This window comes from Mustela putorius, unplaced genomic scaffold (genome assembly GCF_011764305.1).
Source record: "Mustela putorius furo isolate JIRA1106 unplaced genomic scaffold, ASM1176430v1.1 tig00000867_pilon_pilon_pilon, whole genome shotgun sequence".
Lineage (NCBI taxonomy): Eukaryota > Metazoa > Chordata > Mammalia > Carnivora > Mustelidae > Mustela > Mustela putorius.
In genome coordinates this window covers 4,259,768-4,274,970 of record NW_025421501.1, presented here as the reverse complement: position 1 = coordinate 4,274,970, position 15,203 = coordinate 4,259,768, and the positions used below count along the sequence as shown (strand labels likewise).

The window sequence follows — 15,203 nt, the reverse complement described above, 5'->3', positions numbered from 1 at the left end:
ATATTCATTCTGTATTCTTATTTATAGGATTCAATTAATTATATGATCCAATTTTATTTATATGATTCAATTCACTGGATCTTTAGTAAAATTAATTTTGAGTGGGTTTTTGGTTATTTTTTCCACCCTGGTTTGAATAATTAGCCATGTCCTCTGATATCTCATTGCTGAGAAATATCATGGTAAAAACAAAAGGCTTGGTGTGTTCCTTAAAGATGTGTGGACCTGCTGCAGGTCCTGGAATTATGTTAATCCAGCAAATGCACAAGAACCAGAGGCAGGAAAGCCTTCAGCTGCTTTCCAGTCCCAGATCAAGGAACACAGTCTAGTGACTAGTGTGTGTGTGTGGTTTTTTTTAAGGTGAAAATTGAGGTTTTATTTTGTTTTTTTTTTAATTATTTATTTTCAGAAAACCAGTATTCATTACACTGGTTCATTATACTGACTCAGCGCGTCTAGGGACGCACAGCGCGGAGACCAGCCCCCTGGCGCCTTCCAGGGTGGTTCGGGCCCGCCCCCCACGGCCCGGGGCCTCAGAGCCTCGGCTCACGCGGGGCGCCCGCCCTGGATAGTTCTCTCTCCATCCGTTGGGCGTCTGCTCTGACCCTGCCTTTCCCCGCTCGGTGTCTCTCCCCTCCGGGCCCCGCCCCCCCGCCCAGGCCTCGGGCCCGGGTTCGGCTCCTCGCCTTCCCCGCCCCTGCTCTCGCCCCCCGCTTCGCGCGCCCTGCCTGCCCGTGCCCCGCTTCCCGCTGCAGCCCCCTCGCCCTCTGTGGCGAGAGGGGCCTGGGTTCGCGGGTGCGGGGAGGGACGCGGTTGTGGGTAAACGCGAGCTCTGGGGTGCTTGGGAAGGGAGAAGGGTCCGGTCCGCCCCCGGTGGCTCTGGCGCGGGGGAAGGGATGGGGAGAGGGCGGTGTCGGGTGTCGGCCTCGGGGGCCAGTGGCGGCGCCCGGCGGGACTGGGGGGGCCTCCTCAGTCAGGGGCCTGCAGGGTCGGGGTTTCCGCGCCAGGCGGGGTGGCCTGACCCCTCCCTTGGCCTCGCCTGGGACTGGACTTGGCTCTGACAAGCCTGCTCTCTCCTGCAGATGATCCTGAGAGACCTGTGTCGCTTCATGTTTGTCTACCTTGTTTTCTTGTTCGGGTTTTCCACAGGTAATGGGCTTGCTCAGGGCTGGTGGTGGGCAGAGAACCTGCTCACCTCAGCTTCCGAGGACTCTGCAGGGGCAGGGTGGGGAGAGGCCCACTGGGGTCTGTATCTGTAGCTGAGAGAGTTGGAAAATAAAGAACACCAGAAATGAGCAGGTGAACATGGAAATGTAATTCATAAAACATTGTAAGCAATTTTAGAGGTATAGCTGCATTTGGCTTCATTTTTTTTTTTTTTTTTACATTTTTACTTTTAATTTTTAAATTAATTAATTTAATTAATTAATTCAGTATGAGAGAGAGATAGAAAGAGAGAAAGCAGGAGAGGAGCTGAGGGATTGGGGGAGAGAGAATCTTAATCAGCCTCCATCCCCAGGGCAGAGCCTGTCCACACAACCCTGAGATCATGACTTGAGCTAAAATCAGGAATTGGCACTTAACTGACTAAGCCACCCAGGTGCCCCTTTTTAAATTTTAATTTTGACATTATTTAGGAATTTCAGAAAACTTGTAAGAATAATGCAAATAACTTTACTTATTACTCCGAATCCCCAAATTTTACCACATTTAAAAATCACATTCTGCTACACACACACACACATGCACACACACACACACACACGTGCATGCACACCACCACCACCACCATACTAAAAAAAATAGTAAGGTGCAGACACGATCAGCCCTTTACCACTGGATAAAGTCTGCATTTCCTAAAAACAAGAATATTTTTCTTACATAAAACAGTGTATAATGATCAAAATAAGGAAATAAAACACTGATACAGTGCTTCTAGCTAATCTACCAGCCTTATTCAGATTTCACCAATTGTCCTAATAATGTCCTTTACAGAAATGAAAATCCCAGATCATGTAGTTGTCAAGTCTCTTTAGTTTCTTTAATCTGGAGTGATTCCTCAGTCTTTCCTTGTCTTGTAACCTTAGCATTTTTAATGAATAAAGGCTGGTTTTTACAATGTCTCTCAGTTTGGGTTTGTTTGATGTTTCCTCACAATTAGATTCAGGTATGTATTTTTTTAAATCAGAATATCAAGGAAGTAATGTGTGTCTTCCTCAGTCCATTGTATCAGGAGTCCCACAATGTTCGTTTAGCCCATTTCTAGTGATGTTAACTTTAATTACTTGGTTTTGATGGGTCTGCTAGATTACTGTCAAGTAATTATCTTTCGTTTTGGAATCAGTAAGAGTCAATAAGTAATTTGTGAGGAGATGCTTTGAGACTAGGTAAATATCCTGTTTCTCATCAAACTTAAAACAGATGATTCTCACTTGAATCACTTAATCCTAATAGTTGCCAGATGATGATTTTTTAACTGTCATTCCTTCTACATTTATTAGCCGGTGTTCTATTGTAGGGAGGAACTTTCCATTCTCCTGCATTCATTTATTATTTACATCATCGTGGCCTCACAGATTCTCTTCTGGTTTTTCTTTTTCTTTCTTTCTTTCTTTTTTTTTTTTGTTTCTTTTTCATGGATTCTCACTTTGTTAAATGGGTCATAATCTTAACTATTACCATCTATCTTGATGCTGAGATTGTCTGAGCAATCATCTTTGGGAGCCTCTCCAAGCTGGTTCCTGAGCTCTTGACACATCTACAGCATTTCTGGGCACCTGGTTCTGCTTTGATCCTCATCTGAGTCCTGCATTTACATGGCTCACATGCACACCGTCCCCTGTCCCCATCCCAGAGCCTGTTTTGGAATCTCTGTCTCAGAGTTATGGACAGTTTTGCCTGGGAGCTTTGACTGATAGGGATGGATGTGGGCTCCAGCACCTGGTCTGAAGGCCCTGGTCTGTCAGTACCCATGGGAAGGGATTTGGCCAAGTGGGTTCATGGCTACCAGCTATGCAGGAACCATGGGGCACAACTGTTATGAAAGCTGTCAGACTCCAGATTATTTTTCCCAAAGAAAGGTGTAGTGTGCTGCAAGAGGCTATTCTGCTCTGAGCTGCTTAGTCCCTATCATTCTGGAATACGTTAGCTCTGGGTCACAGTCTAAGGTACACAGGCAGACAGAGTGTGATTGAGGAGCTGGGTGTGGATTCAGAACTGATATGTAAACTGAGGCAGGTTGTGTGCTGCACAAAGGTGACTATATTCACATTGTATATATAGATTTGCATATTTAACAGGTTTTTTTCCCTAGAAGATGATGATAAAACTCTTAGTGTAACAAAACAGTATACAGTTGACCCTTGGACAACAGGGGGATTAGGAACACCAATTCCCTGCACAGCTAAAAATCTGCAAATAACTTTTGACTCCCCCAAAACTTTTATAAAGCCGACTGCTGATTGAAAGTCTTAGCAATAACATAAACAGTTGATTAACACATATTTCATATGTTATATATATATATATAAAACATGCGGTATTCTTATAATAAAGTAAGCTAGAGAAAATAAAAAGTTATTAATAAAATCATACAGAAAATACATTTACAGTACTATACTGTATTTATTGAGAAAAATCTGTGTATAAGTAGACTCATGAAGTTCCAATCCATGCTGTTCAAGGATCAGCTATACTACAACAGTTGGCTGATAGTTCTGAAGAAACAGGTGGTTTTCTGTGTTTAAGTTCATAAAGAAGTGTCCCATGGCCAAGCAGCATTCCTGCTGCAGACCCATCCTGGGATATGGGGTGTGTCTGTTGGTGGTTCTGTCTTGGCTTGCATTCAGCTGCACCTGTCCCTCCCCATGTCTTGTAGCGGTGGTGACGCTGATTGAGGATGGGAAGAATAACTCTGTGCCAGCTGAGTCCACATTGCACAGGTGGCGAGGGCCAGGCTGCCGGCCTCCTGACAGCTCCTACAACAGCCTTTACTCCCCACATGTCTGGAGCTTTTCAAGTTCACCATTGGTATGGGTGATCTGGAGTTCACAGAGAACTATGACTTCAAGGCTGTCTTCATCATCTTGTTGCTGGCCTATGTGATTCTCACCTATATTCTTCTGCTGAACATGCTCATTGCCCTCATGGGTGAGACTGTCAACAAGATTGCGCAGGAGAGCAAGAACATCTGGAAGCTACAGGTGGGTCAGTGGGTGGGCTGTGTCCAGCAGGAGGATGTCTGCTGCTCTCTTTGCTGCTTAGCACAGTTAGGTGTGTGACCCCTTGCAGGGTTTGGGGAAGGGCAGAGACCCCAGGCAGCCCTGGGGGATCAAGCAAGAGCATCTCCCCCAGTCGACTCCCTGCTGGCCCCTCCTTCTGGGGTTCCCTCCCAAGCATCACCAACTGGTGTTCACAGACACTGTGGTTAGACAGTCCCCAGGGGCAGGAGATGGAGGGCTCAGCCCCAGAGGGTGCCCACCTCACAGAAGCTTGGTCTAGGGTGGGCATCAGAGACCATACTTGGGGGGAACAGCTAGAATGGGGGGAGCTCTAATAGCTGCGTTTTTGAGGCACCTGATCCATATCTACTCTCCCGCCAAATAATAAACTGTCATTCTTATTAAGTAACATTGACTCTATACCAAGTATTGTTCTAAGTGTTTTACATGCTTTCATTTAATTCTCACAACAATGCTATCAAGTGGCTACCATTATCATTCCCATTTTTGGATAAAGGCACTGAGGCATAGAGAAGTTGGGTATCTGTGTCCAAGATAACTACAGATCTTCCTCAATTAACAATGGGGTTACCTTCCAATAAACCACCATAATTTAAATATGCATTTAATGCACCCAACCTACTGAACATCATAGCTTAGCCCAGCCTACCTTAAGTGCACTTAGAGCACTTAACTTCAGCCTACAGTTAGGCAAAATCATCTAACACAAAGCCTATTTTATAATAAAATGTTGGATGTCTCATGAAATTTTTTGACTAATATAATAAAAGTGAGAAGTAGAATGGTTATATGGGTACAGAGTGGTTGTAAGTATACTGGTTGTTGACCCTTGTGATTGCGTGGCTGACTGGGAACTCCCAGGCTCATGAGAAAGGATTGTACTATACTTTGCTTGCCTGGGAAAAGATCCACGTCTAAAACTTGAAGTATGATTTCTGCCAAATACATACTGCTTTTGTATCATTGTGAAGTTGAAAATCATTAAGTTGAACCATTGTAAGTCTGGATCTATCTGTAATAAGTAGGATAGTCAGTATTCGACCCAAGAAGCCCCATCGTGTGGCCCTGCTCTTAACTACTACACTGTCTGCCCCTTTGTGAGCACTTCAGGGAAGAGTCCGGGGCTGGACACTCTACCTCACTTATGGGAGGCCCTGCCCCAACTGGACCTGGCAGGCAGCAGCCGTCCCTGGGCAGGTCTGGGCTGGAGGGGCTGAGCTTGGAGTGTGCACCTGCCAAGCTACAAAAACAAGCTTGACGTAGAAGGCACTAGAGGTCCCGTTCAGGGGCACTGGGACTGGGACTGGAGAGGCTGATCTTGGAAGCCCCACTGACAGCCAGGGGAAGCCCGGGATAAGCCCTTTGCCCCTCTGTTCTCTGTGTGTTCTCACAGAGAGCTATCACCATCCTGGACACGGAGAAGAGCTTCCTTAAATACATGAGGAAGGCCTTCCACTCAGACAAGCTGTTGCAAGTGGGGTACACACCTGATGGCAAGGATGACTAGAGGTGGTGTTTCAGGTAATGCCCAGGCAGGAAATTAAACTTAGGGAGCTCAGGGGCTTAGCTATAGATATCAGGGATCTACCCAGAGCCAGCTATGGGTACAGAGGACATTTTGGGGCTTTGTGGCATAAGGGACTCATCTGGAGCCAGCTGTGGATACAGAAACCTGCCTCAGGGCTTCCTGGGACCAGTCATGAACATAGGGGACTCTCCCAAGGCCAGCTATCGGTAGGTATATGGGCTACCCCAAGGCTCAGCTGTGGGCATTAGGAGACCTACAGGAAAATGAAGTGTCCAAAGGGGTCATCCAGTGATCAGGGTCAGAACCTGGAATCCAGCATTTAAAGTCCCTGGGCCTCATGATGTGGTCAGAGAACAGAGCTTTGGGGGGTGGTATCCAAAAAGCAGGCCCCTCTCAGCCCTCCTGCCTACCAGCTATCTCTCCCCATCCTGGTCTATGGGCTTCTTGGGATTGGCCTGTGGTACTAAGCCCTCAACCTGGGAAGCTAGGCGTGGCTTTTAGGCCATAAGCTCCTAGCTCCCTTGTCTCCTTGCCCTACAGGGTGGATGAGGTCAACTGGACCACCTGGAACACCAATGTAGGTATCATCAATGAAGACCCGGGCAACTGTGAGGGCATCAAGCGCACCCTGAGCTTCTCCCTGTGGTCAGGCAGAGGTGAGGCATGAGGGAAGTATGCTGTGACATGGAGGGAGCCTGATGTTGGGCAAGTGAAGCCTTGGGGTTCCTTGCTCCTTGAAGGCCTTCTTCACCCCACAGCCTGGATTCTGGAACAGCCCCAAGGGTCAAGCACCTGCATATGCTCTGTCACAGGCACTCTTTTGTACTCTCACGCATTCCCGCACAGCTGACTGTGCCACATGGCCATGCTCACCAGCTCTGCCAGTACCCTGCCCCAGGCATCTGTCCTCAAGTGCCCCAGTGGAAGCAGTTGATCCCACATACAGCCATCTGGGACAGCTGGCCTTGTGGGCTGCCCTGTCTCCTCTTCTCGATCCTCACACCCAGTGTCTATGTTCAGCTGCGTGGCTCTTAGGGACACGAGCAGGTACAGGCAAAAACTCACCTTGCATGAACACAACCAGGCAGGCAGAGGAAGAATGGGAAGACTAAAGGGTATATATACCTTGAGCAGAAATGCTCTGCAGAAAGTCACTACCAGGAAAAAAAAAGTCCTTTTAACAGTTAATGGTAAACATTTAATAGTACTTGTCAAATTATAGGTCTAATTGAGGACATTTATTTAAAAATGAAGCAAACGTGGTTTGTACTGAACAGATTTTGAGTTATAATTGTGCACTAATTCTTCATTTTTAGCTTTTAGAAAATTGTGGTAAAATATGTGTAATACAAAAGTTGCCATTTTAAACCATTTTTAAGTGTATAATTCATGGGTGCTAATTGTGTCCACAATGTAATGAAACCTTCACCGCTTTCTATTTCCAGAACATTTTCATTATTTCAAACAGGAACTCTGTATCATTCAATAGGTACAGAGTTCCTGTTTGAAATAATGAAAATGTTCTGGAAATAGAAAGCTATTTCTACCAATTGAATGATTACTCCTATTTCTTCCTTCTCCCACCCCCTGGTAACCTCTGTTCTACTTTCTGTCTCTGTCTCTTTTGTCTCTGTCTCTGTCTCTTTTGCCTAGGGTAGGTACCTGGTATAAGTGGAACACACCTTTGTGTCTAGCTCAATAATATCCCATTGTAGGTATATACCACATTTTATTTACCCGTTCATCTTTTCAATCAACATCAGGATTGTGTCCACTTTTTGGCTATTGTGAGCATTGGTGGACATAATTCTGTTTGACTTCTGGCTTTCAGGTGTTTAATTAATTAATTAATTAATTAATACAGAGGCAGAAAGGGGGTGTGGGGAAAAGGAAGAGAGAAAATCTTTTTTTTTTCAGGCTTCTCATGAATTTTTTAGTCTATTTTGTACAAAAATATGGCTTATAGTTTATTGCTGAAATGTAGGAACATGAAGATTCCCAGTCCATAGTTTTAAACCTAACACGTATGAGAGAGAGAATCTTAAGCAGACTCCACACCCAGTGTGGATGTGGGGCTCAGTCTCATGACTCTGAGGTCAAGACCTGAGCTGAAATCAAGAGTCAGATGCTTCAGTTCTTTGGATAGAAATGAAACTGCTGGATCCTATGGTAATTCTGTGTTTAACTTTTTTAAGGAACTGCCAGAATGTTTTCTAAAGTGGCTGCATTTCTGTACATTCCCACCAGCAAAACATGAGTGTTCCACATACTCACCAACACTTGCTGTTTCGTGGGTTTTTGTTGTGGTGGTGGTGGTTGTAGCCATCCTAATGGATGTGCGGTTGTATCTTATTATGGTTTTCATTTGCATTTCCCTAATGACTAATTATTTTGATATCTTTCCAAATGCTCATTTGTCATTATAGGTACTCTTTGGAGAAATGGTTATTCAAGCAATCTGCCCATTTAAAAATTTGCTTTGTTGTTGTTGAGTTATAGAAGTTCTTTATACATTTTGGATATTAATCCTTTGTCAGGTATACCATCTGCCAGTGTTTTCTTCGATTCTCTGAGTTGTCCTTTGATATAAAAGTTTTTTTCTTTTTTTGATGAAGCCCAGTTTATCTATTCTTTTCTTTTATTGCCTATTCTTTTGGTGTAATATGTAAGAAATTATTGCCAAATCCAATGTCTTGAAGATTTTTCCCTATTTTTTTTATAAGAGTTCTATAGTTTTAGTTCTCAACCATTTCCATGTTGATTTTTTTAATTGGTTCATGATTTTCTTTTTTGCTATAAACCTTGGACTATTTCCCAGAGTTGTGACAATATTGGTTCCAAAGTTTCTGTCTGTTTTTTGTTTGTTTGTTTGTTTGTTTTTTGATATTTTTATGGTGGTCTAGGTTTTGGGAACTACCTACTTTACCATTTTGCTGGTAATTCTTGAACAAAGAAATGAACCAGATGTTGACTGTTTGGGTTTTTTCTTTGGTAGGATGGGAGAAAGGGCACTATTTTCAGATCAGTTTGCCTGATAGAATGATACTGCATCTTTCATATTTGATATTGCTTCATAGACTCTTTTTTTTAATTTTAAAAACAAAATCAACTTTATTGAGATATGATTTACATACAGTAAAATGCACGCATTTAAAATGTATAGTTTGGTAAGTTTCAGGAAATATCTACTCAGGGAACCACCACCCACTCAACGTATAGAACATTTCCATCATGCCAGGAAGTACCCTAATGCCTCTTTGTAATCAGCTTTGACCTCCCCATGCCAGGTAACTACTTGTCTAATTTCTATTCCTGTCAATTAGTTTGATATCAGCTTTTGTTTACTTGAAAATGTGAATTTCAGTCTCATGTTTGAAGGATATTTTCACTGGATACAGAATTCTGGGTTAACAAATTTTTTTTCCCTATTTTTAAAAAAAATTTCCAACATTAACTTTTTCTCCACTGTCTCTGGCCTCCATTGTTTCTGATGAGAAGTTGCTCATTATTTGCATTCCTGTATGTAATTTGTCTTTTTCTTTTTGGCTGCTTTCAAAATATTCTCTTCATCTTAGGTTTTCAGCAGTTTGAGTAAAACATGCTTTGGTTTGTTTTTTTTGTTTATCCTGTTTAAGATTCACCTGCAATTCTTGGATCTGTACATCAGAGTCTCTACATATATTTTGTTTCATTGTCCCTATCTACTTTGGGGGGGACTCTAATAATATATATTTTATTTTATTTAACTTTATTTATTTGAGAGAGCAAGAGAGAGGGAAGGAGAGAGCAGGGGGAGGGACAAAAGGAGCAAGAGAAAGAGAACCTCAAGCAGACTCCCTGCTGAGTGCGGAGCCTGACACAGGACTTTATCCCTGGACCCCAAGATCATGACATGAGTTGAAATCAAGAGTTGGATGCTCAACTGTCTGAGCCATCCAGGTGCCCCACACCTGGGTGGTATTTTAATTTTTTAGATTTTATTTGTTTATTTGACACAGAGAGAGAGATCACAAGTAGGCAGAGAGGCAGGCAGGGGGCCTGATGCAGGGCTCAATCCCAGGACCCTGAGACCATGACCTGAGCTGAAGGCAGAGGCTTAACCTACTGAGCCACCCAGCTATCCCATCCCTACATGTATTTTAGATCGTTTGATATTGTCCCACAGGTTTCTGAGGCTTTATTTTTACTTGATTTTTTTTCTATTTCTCAAATTTGAGAATTTTATTGTTCTGTCTTCAAGTTCACTGATCCTATCCTCAGCCATCTGCAAACTATGATTAAGCTCATCCAGTGACTATTATATTTCAAGTATTATGCTATTTGGTTTTCGAGTTTCTATTTCTTTTTTAAATGATTTTCATTTCCTTCCTAAGATTCTCTAGCTGGTCTGTCACCAAGATCCTATTTTGCTTTTTTTTTTTTTAATTTTTTTTTTAAACATATAAATAATAGTTAATTTAAATTCTCTGCCAACTGCATCTGGGCCACCTTTTTTTAAAAAATATTTTATTTATTTATTTGACACAGAGAGAGAGAGAGATCACAAGTAGGCAGAGCAGCAGGCAGAGAGAGAGGGGGAAGCAGGCTCCCTGCGGAGTAGAGAGCCCGATGTGGGACTCGATCCCAGGACCCTGAGACCATGACCTGAGCTGAAGGCAGCGGCTTAACCCACTGAGCCACCCAGGTGCCCCCATCTGGGCCATCTTGGGGACAATTTCCATTGACTGTTTTTTCTTCCTCCTTACTGTGAGTCACATTTCCCTGTCTCTTTGCATGTCTAGTAACTTTTAATTGTCAACTGGGCATTGTGGATAATCTATTTTAGAGACCCCTGATTAAATTTTTGTTTTAGTTGGCAGTTCAGTTATTGAGCAAATCACCCTGAACTTGTGCAGACTTAGTTTTAAACTTTATAATGATAGATCTGTGAAATGCCAAGGTATTTTCCAATTCCATCAAACTTGTGGGACTCAACCTCCAAACTGTTTCCACTGAAGTTCTTGCCAGGACTTGGTTTTAGGCTTTGTTAGGGTGGGTCTTGGGTAGACCTTACTGTAGGGCATGTAGAGTAAGTAGGGCATTTCTGTGTTTTAACTTGATCCTCAGAGTAGAAAAAAGGTATTAAGGAGGTCTCCCCACTGAGTACTGCTCAGCTTCCAGTGTTTCTATCCCACTGTCAGCCCTATGGTGGCCCCTGCCTGGTAGGCCTTATGCAGTCTCACATTGTGCAAGTACACTCAAGCCCCCAGCCCAGAGACTTCTAGACCTCCACCATCACACCTCCTTTTTCCTCTTCTTCTGTGCCCTGTCTCACTGATTCTAGCTGCTTCAGCTGTCCAAAACCCCAATCTCTTCTTCCTTAGTTCAGAGGTACTGCCATGGTCTGCTTAGACTCCAGCTCACTACACCACAGTCAGAGAAATTGTCCCTATGCAAACCATCAGGGAAATCATGGGGCTCTGTTTGTGGATTTCACTTTTTCTCAGCAACTGCAGTTTTCAGTCTGTATCCTATGCCTGAAAACATTTACTGCAAATATTTTTTCCTGCTTTATGGTTGTTTACAGCAGTGTGGGTAACTCAGCACTACATACTCCATCAGGGTAGAAGTAGACATCTTTTTTATCAAGAGCTTTCTGCAATCCTGTGATTTTCACACTAGTTTCATTAGAGGCACTTCCTGTGTCATGCCATAGAACTTATTGATTATCTCTACAATTGTTATTGATCTAACTTTACCACAGAGCCATTCAAAGATGATTTTGCCTATAATTTGAGCTTCCAGTATCAATCTTATTGACTTCATGAAACCTCCCATTCTGAAAGATTTGCTGTTGTACTTTGTGGTTAACTTGCATTGTGTTTGCATGACATTGTTGGCTGTTTATAACATTGCACATTCACTGTGTATTAACAAAGATATTGTTGAAGTAGCGGGGATATACACATTCTTGTTACTTGGATTGGGGTAGGAGATGGTTAGAGGTTCCCTGATTTCACATTTATAATGAATTAGTGAATATTTCCTGAGGATTTTGATTTTTTGGTACAACTTTGTAGCAGTGTACACTCTAGTAATGAATAGTCATACAATTCAGATAACAAGGAACTTTCCTACCTACAAAGTGTGTATGATTGGGAAGGGGCAAAGGAATACATGAGAGAAAGGCCAGGGAGGAAAGCAGTTAATAGCTGAGCTGGGGGGAACACTTGAGAGAGTCTTGGCATCAGGGCTGTGGGAAGTGGGCATGGGGAGCCCTGTGCCTCCTTTCAGGGCTTTTGAGCTAGGGCTGGGCCAAGCAGTCTCTGAGGCTGCATGTTGCCAACACTGAGCCAGCCGGAAGATTGTGTCTCAGTGAGACCTGGCCTATATCCCCATGAAGTCCGGCTTCAATGCCTGGGTTCTGATTTAGCAGGTGATGCTTGGGAGCAGGCCAACATCAGCCTGCAGGCCTGGGGTAAACACCAAGACCTGGAGAATTTGGCTGGAGTGGTCATGGTGGGCCTAGTTCCCATGTTCCTGATGCCTTTGACGTGTGGTCAGTGTTAGACACCAGCAGAGGAACCTGAATTACGGCCTGGGGGTAGGAGGTATAGAAGGTATAATCGAGGCTGGTTTTCTAGAGAGATTAGATCCAGGGTGGCCAACCAGAGGGCTTGGCTGTGGGAGGGGAACATGTGCAGCTTTCCCTCCTGGTTGTCAGTTTGCCTAGGTGGCTGGGAAGCTGGAGGGGCCTCGGGAGTGACAGTGACAGCTGGATTCTCTTTAGGAGCTCCCTGTGCACACAGTAGAGCCCCATTTAAGACCTAATGTCACCATGTTTTCTTTGGCATTGTTCCCAATATGCTATGCTCTGGTGGGTCCTGGTCCCCAGATCCTGATTCTCTGGCTGGTTCATCAGCCTACAGCTGACCTGATGTGGAGCCACCATGGGGCTGACCACAGTGTTGCTCTGTGGAGATCTGTCCTCCCTCCCATGTGGGGCAGGGAGGAGATGGAGACTGGGAAAGGCAAGCAATAGACTCTGATGAGGTCCCTGCAAGTCAGGGTGAGGGGAAGGAAGAGGATTTAGGATTTTCCAGAGTGGAAGAGGCTCCTTAAGCAGGCAAGGGAAGAGGAAATGGCAGCTATCCCTGTGTCTCAGGAAGGACCAAAATGTCTGGGTCTCCTTTAAGAGAACTACAAGTTGGTAAGGCCAACAAATAAGTGTTTATTTCTGCGTGCTGCATCCAAGGCAAGGCAGTAATGATGTTTTACCCTTTAGTTTCAGGAAGAAACTGGAAGAACTTTGCCCTGGTTCCCCTTTTAAGAGATGCAAGTACAAGAGAAAGGCCCTCTGCTCAACCAGAGGAAGTTCATCTGAGACACTTTGCAGGGTCCCTCAAGCCAGAAGATGCTGAGGTCTTCAAGGATCCTGTTGCTTGAGGGGAAAAGTGAGGGACCCCTCTAGGGTACTCCTAACACTGGTGGGCCTCAGAATATCTCACTGTGGAGGGAACAACAGGGCCCTCTCAGCAGCCTGGCTTGGCCTGTGCCTGTCCAGGCACTTTCCTCCCCTGCTCTGCACAAGCTACGGGAAGCATTGTTGGGTGCATGGGGAGAGCTAGTCATCCAGCCTCACTGTCCCCAAGGGAGTCTCCCACCAGGAAATTATTTTGCTCTCATATTTTTACTAACTTTGTTAGGTATCATGAATGATGAATCTTGTGTGGACATATGTGATGCCATTGTTTTATTTTATATGACTAGGAGTGAATGTAAATGAGGCCCAGGAAAACACCTCTTGGAACAAAACAAAACATGTCCTTTGATGTAAACTGCTGCAGCTGTTCTCTGTGTTGTGTTTAATACCTCCTCCGAAACAGAGTGGGCTGAGGGGGGTGTCATTTATATCTCAGAGAAGGTGGGGGAAGGCTGGCCCTCTTTCCAGCTCTGCCAGAATCAGGTTTTGCCAGAGTGACTTCCTCGTTCTATGTGATACATCATGGTCCCCCCAAACAGAACTCTTTGGCTGTCCAGATGAAAGTACAGCACGTGTCTTAAAAGCATGTGGCAAGAATTTTTTCATGGTCTTCCATTTGTAGCAACTGTAGTCCTGCTCCCCCGCAGTGGTCCTACTTCCACCTCCATGCATGCATCCTGTCACTCATCACATAAATAAATAAATAAATAAATAAATAAATAAATAAACAAATATCACATCCAGTGTGAACTTTGTGCCATACCTAGTTGGCTATGGGGTGTGTGTGTGTGTGTGTGTGTGTGTTGCTATTGAGGCTGGGACAGTTAGTAAGGTTACGCAGCCAGTAAACAGTATTGCCTGGGTCTGACTCCAAAGTCTGGAACTTAACTGTGGCACAAGGCTATCGGGCAGAGAATAGAATGGGCTAGGGGCATTCCAGTCCCTCCCGGGGGAGCAGAGACGTGAGGGCTTTTTGCTTCCTGTTGTGGGCCTGGCACCCCTCTCTTTTCCTGGAGGCCTTCCTAGGAGATGTCATGTAGATGTCAGATATTTGCAAGTTTCTGCAGATTAGATCAACTTTCAGACTTAACCCGAGCTGGAAGGAATCTTATGGTTGTTCTTTTCTAAAATGAATGACTAAACCCGTGTTCTTTTTTTTTTTTTTAAGATTTTATTCATTTATTAACAACAGAGAGAAAGATCACAAGTAGGCAGAGATTCAGGAAGAGAGAGAGGGAGAAGCAGGCTCCCCGCTGAGCAGGGACCCCCCCCCCCAATGCGGGGCTCGATCCCAGGACTCTGAGATCATGACCTGAGCTAAAAGCAGAGGCTTTAACCCTTTGTGCCACCCAAGTGCCCCTAAACCCATGTTCTTTAAAGAAGGACACACATGTAATTAGCCTATTCTTTGCTCTTTTGTATCTGTCATTGTCTCTTTAGCTTCCTTTGTCCCCATGTCCCTCCCTCCAACACGTGGAGGCAGGAGGAGCCACAAACCAGAATCCCAGGTGGGGAGGCTGCTCAGCTCTCCTAGCCTGGGGTGAGCTGTGTCCTGCCCGGATGCAGACAGCCTCTCTTGACCATACTCTGGGGGGATCTGCTCAGGCCTGAGAGTGTTGATGGAGATCTGCCTGGCTCCCAGGCTTCCCTCCTTGTTCACTGCACTGCGTGGAGTGTTTCCTGGGGCAGATCAAGGGGTTGGCCCCTCCCTGCATGCACTCGTCCCACAGAGACCACTTCTCTTACTCCTCCTTCTTGAAGGGAGAGCTTGTGCACCTGCCACCAGGGTCTGATATCTGCAAGGCCTGGGAGGTGTGGGGAGGAGGTAAGGGTGTGCTTGACTCCTGTCTAGTACATACTTTGGGGGTATTTTATAGTCCAGGGCAGAAGGTCTGGTGAGAAGGGGGCCATGTAGGGTATGCTGGCAGATGTCTAGGGGCTGCCTAAAATTTGGGCCTCTGGGAAGCAGGCT

The 15,203-nt window shown here is 44.7% G+C and overlaps 1 pseudogene; it reads left to right on the top strand.

Moving 5' to 3' along the window:
- The first annotated feature begins 926 nt into the window (after positions 1–926).
- Positions 927–13,895, top strand: LOC123393458 (annotated as a pseudogene).
- The last annotated feature ends 1,308 nt before the right edge of the window (positions 13,896–15,203 follow it).